Here is a 5,309-nt window from a genome sequence, read left to right on the forward strand (position 1 = left end):
CCGCTTGAGGTACTGAAGGCCCCCCACCCGACGCCTCGAATCCAGGATGGAACGGACGGAGTACGCTGGTGCCCCCTCGATGTCCAGAGGGGGCGGAGAGACCTCCCGCACCTCAGACTCCTGGAGCGGACCAGCCACCACCGGCCTGAGGAGAGACACATGAAACGAGGGGTTAATACGGTAATCAGGAGGGAGCAGCAACCTATACGTAACTTCGTTCACTCTCCTCAGGACTTTGAATGGCCCCACAAACCGCAGGCTCAGCTTCCGGCAGGGCAGGCGGAGGGGCAGGTTCCGGTTCGAGAGCCAGACCCGAACACCCGGTACAAAGACCGGGGCTTCACTGCGGTGGCGGTCAGCTTTGGCCTTCTGGAGGTGGACGTGGGCGGCGTTCCACGTCTCCTCCGCGCACCGAAACCAGTCGTCCACTGCAGGAGCTGCGGTCTGGCTCTGATGCCATATGCCAGGACCGGCTGATACCCTAAAACACATTGAAATGGTGACAGGTTAGTGGAGGAGTGGCAAAGAAAGTTCTGGGCATATTCGGCCCATGGCAAGAACACCGACCACTCCCCCGGCCGGTCCTGGCAGTAGGACTGCGGGAACCTACCCATATCCTGATTCACCCGTTCCACCTGCCCATTAGATTCGGGGTGAAACCCAGAGGTCAGGCTGACCGAGACCCCTAGACATTCCATGAACGCTTTCCAGACCCTAGACGTAAACTGGGGACCCTGGTCAGACGCTATGTCCTCTGGCACCCCGTAGTGCCGGAAGACGTGAGTAAACAGGGCTTCCACAGTTTGCAGGGTCGTGGGGAGACCGGGCAGAGGAAGGAGGCGGCAGGCTTTAGAGAAGCGGTCCACAATGACCGGGATGGTGGTGTTACCCTGAGAGAGGGGAAGATCAGTTAGAAAATCAATCAATAAATTGGACCATGGCCGTTGTGGAACTGGTAAGGGATGTAACTTGCCCACTGGAAGGTGCCTTACTCTGGGCGCACACCGAGCAGGAGGAGACATACACCCTCACGTCCTTAGCCAAGGAAGGCCACCAGTACTTCCCGGTCAGGCAGCGCACTGTATGGCCGATGCCTGGGTGACCAGAGGAGGGGGACGTGTGTGCCCAATAGACAAGACGATCACGGACACTAGACGGCATGTACCGAAGCCCAGCTGGGCACTGAGGTGGAGATGGCTCAGTGCGTAACGCCCGCTCTATGTCCGCGTCCACCGCCTACACCACTGGCGCCACAATGCAGGAGGCCGGGAGTATGGGGGTGTTGTCAAATCAAATCAAATGTTATTTGCCACATGCGCCAAATACAACAGGTGTAGACATTACAGTGAAATGCAGTTTTTTAAAGAAAAAAATAAGTGTTAAGTAAAAAACGGTGGGCCTCTCCTCTGTGTCGTACAGCCGTGACAGTGCGTCTGCCTTCACGTTCTTAGTGCCTGGTATATAGGACAGCGTGAAATCAAACCGGGTGAAGAACAAGGCCCACCTGGCCTGGCGAGGGTCCAGCCTCCTCGCTGCCTGGATGTATTCCAGGTTACGGTGGTCAGTCCAGACGAGGAAAGGGTGTTTAGCCCCCTCGAGCCAGTGCCTCCACGCTGTCAGGGCTCTGACAACAGCCAACAGCTCCCGATCACCAACGTCATAGTTCTGCTCCCCCGGGCTGAGTTTCTTCAAGAAGAAGGCACAGGGGCGGAGCTTGGGTGGCCTACCCGAGCGTTGGGATAGGACAGCGCCTACCACTACCTCGGACGCGTCCACCTCCACTACGAACGGCAATGATGGATCGGAATGGGCCAGTACCGGGGCTGAGGTGAACAGAGCCCTCAGGTTACTGAAAGCCCTGTCAGACTCAGCAGACCAGCGGAGCTGGGACGGCCCACACTTCAACAGAGAGGTGATGGGGGCTGCAACCATGCCAAAGCCCCGGATAAACCTCCGATAGTAATTGGCAAAGCCAATGAAGCGCTGCACCTTCCGCGTAGCGGAATACACCAGGATGTCATCGATGTAGACCACCACACTGTGACCAAGCATGTCCCGAAACACCTCGATCACAAAGGACAGGAAGACTGATGGAGCATTCATCAACCAGTACGGCATCACCAGGTATTCATAATTCCCCGTGGTTGTGCTAAATGCTGTCTTCCATTCGTCCCCTTCCCGGACACGCACCAGGTTGTACGCACTCCTGAGATCTAATTTTGTGAAGAAGCGTGCCCCATGCATTGATTAGATCACAGAGGAAATGAGGGGTAGAGGGTAACTATAGCGAATGGTAGTTTTATTAAGTGCACTGTAATAAATGCAAGGGCGCAGACCCCCGTCTTTCTTCTTCACGAAAAAGAAACTCGAGGAGGCGGGTGAAGTGGAGGGACGTATGAACCCCTGACGCAGGGACTCGGAGACATATGTCTCCATAGCCTCCGTTTCAGCCTGCGACAGGGGATATACATGACACCTGGGTGGCACAGCGTCTAACCGGAGGTTTATCGCGCAATCCCCCGCCCCATAATTTGGTCGCCTGCGTTTTGGAAAAAGCGTGCACCAAATTGAGGTATTTGGGGGGAATGCGCACGGTGGAGGCATTGTCTGGACTTTCCACCGTGGTCGCATCAACGGAAACAGCTAGACACCTACCCTGACACTCTCGCGACCACCCTGTGAGAACCCTCTGTGGCCATGAAAAGGTGGGGTCGTGTAGTGCTAGCCAGGGAAGGCCCAACACAACAGGGAAATCATGGGACTCAATAATATGAAAGGTGATTTGCTCAAAATGGGTCTCCTGCGTAATCATAGTGTCTGGTGCTGTAACCTCCCTAACAAAACCTGACCCTAATGGTCGACTGTCAAGTGCTTTGATGAGCAATGGAATGGACAGGGGAACCAATGTCATACGTAAAGTGAGGGGAAAAAGTATTTGATCCCCTGCTGATTTTGTACGTTTGCCCACTGACAATGACATGATCAGTCTATAATTTTAATGGTAGGTTTATTTGAACAGTGAGAGACAGAATAACAACAACAAAATCCAGAAAAATGCATGTCAAAAATGTTATAAATTGATTTGCATTTTAATGAGGGAAATAAGTATTTGACCCCCTCTCAATGAGAAAGATTTCTGGCTCCCAGGTGTCTTTTATACAGGTAACAAGCTGAGATTAGGAGCACACTCTTAAAGGGAGTGCTCCTAATATCAGCTTGTTACCTGTATAAAAGACACCTGTCCACAGAAGCAATCAATCAATCAGATTCCAAACTCTCCACCATGGCCAAGACCAAAGAGCTCTCCAAGGATGTCAGGGACAAGATTGTAGACCTACACAAGGCTGGAATGGGCTACAAGACCATCGCCAAGCAGCTTGGTGAGAAGGTGACAACAGTTGGTGCGATTATTCGCAAATGGAAGAAACACAAAAGCACTGTCAATCTCCATCGGCCTGGGGCTCCATGCAAGATCTCACCTTGTGGAGTTGCAATGATCATGAGAACGGTGAGGAATCAGCCCAGAACTACACGGGAGGATCTTGTCAATGATCTCAAGGCAGCTGGGACCATAGTCACCAAGAAAACAATGGTAACACACTACGCTGTGAAGGACTGAAATCCTGCAGTGCCCGCAAGGTCCCCCTGCTCAAGAAAGCACATATACATGCCCGTCTGAAGTTTGCCAATGAACATCTGAATGATTCAGAGGAGAACTGTGTGAAAGTGTTGTGGCCAGATGAGACCAAAATCGAGCTCTTTGGCATGAACTGAACTCGCCGTGTTTGGAGGAGGAGGAATACTGCCTATGACCCCAAGAACACCATCCCCACCGTCAAACATGGAGGTGGAAACATTATGCTTTGGGGGTGTTTTTCTGCTAAGGGGACAGGACAACTTCACCGCATCAAAGGGACGATGGACGGGGCCATGTACCGTCAAATCTTGGGTGAGAACCTCCTCCCCTCAGCCAGGGCATTGAAAATGGGTCGTGGATGGGTATTCCAGCATGACAATGACCCAAAACACACGGCCAAGGCAACAAAGGAGTGGCTCAAGAAGAAGCACATTAAGGTCCTGGAGTGGCCTAGCCAGTCTCCAGACCTTAATCCCATAGAAAATCTGTGGAGGGAGCTGAAGGTTCGAGTTGCCAAATGTCAGCCTCGAAACCTGAATGACTTGGAGAAGATCTGCAAAGAGGAGTGGGACAAAATCCCTCCTGAGATGTGTGCAAACCTGGTGGCCAACTACAAGAAACGTCTGACCTCTGTGATTGCCAACAAGGGTTTTGCCACCAAGTACTAAGTCATGTTTTGCAGAGGGGTCAAATACTTATTTCCCTCATTAAAATGCAAATCAATTTATAACATTTTTGACATGCATTTTTCTGGATTTTGTTGTTGTTATTCTGTATCTCACTGTTCAAATAAACCTACCATTAAAATGATAGACTGATTATTTCTTTGTCAGTGGGCAAACATACAAAATCAGCAGGGGATCAAATAAATTTTTCCCTCACTGTACAGTATGAAGGGGGATATGGAGAGCAAAGTGTTTGAATTGTGCAATACATTGTGCAATAATAAAGGTGTGTGTGTGTGTGTGTGTGTGTGTGTGTGTGTGTGTGTGCATGGGCGCGTGTTGCAGAAGGACAGATGCTGTGTTTCCTCAGCAGATAGACAGGTTTGTTTGACAGCTGATATGTGACCCTATTCCTCTTTCAGGTCTGACCTTGTTCCTACACATTCCCAGAATACCACTGGCCTCACATAACTGGACTCTGGGGGCTCAGAAAGGAAGCCCATCTTTAATACAGAACTAAATAACTTTGACTAAATTATGTCCCTTATCAGTCGAATAAGACCACTTTGATACTTGAAACTTTGTCTGACAATGGTTGATCCTGTTCTTTGAGTGAAATCTGTCCACACTGTGGCAATGGAAATCTCCTATCCACTGTCACCATGCTCATCAACCCAATTATGTAATTACGAATATTGCACTGGGGGTAAGGCCTACTGAAAGTAGGCTATATGAATAGTTATTTAGGAATGTTATATCATTTGAAAGTATTATTTATGTTTAAGAACTATCAGCTATAAATAAAGCAACATCTACCACAGTCATTCACACTAAAACTTTACTAGCCTAGTGTGGAGGGCCCTTAAAACTTCACCAGTTGAGCAAACCAGTTGAGCACAGTGCACATTCCGTGTAAATATGCTGGTGCTACAAGCAGTGGGAGAACTGGGCTCGTGTCCAAATAGGAGGAGTTGCGCAACATTTCTGCAGAATTCCCCCGGTCCGCA

The sequence above is a fragment of the Coregonus clupeaformis genome, chromosome 21 (assembly GCF_020615455.1).
Source record: "Coregonus clupeaformis isolate EN_2021a chromosome 21, ASM2061545v1, whole genome shotgun sequence".
Taxonomy (NCBI): domain Eukaryota; kingdom Metazoa; phylum Chordata; class Actinopteri; order Salmoniformes; family Salmonidae; genus Coregonus; species Coregonus clupeaformis.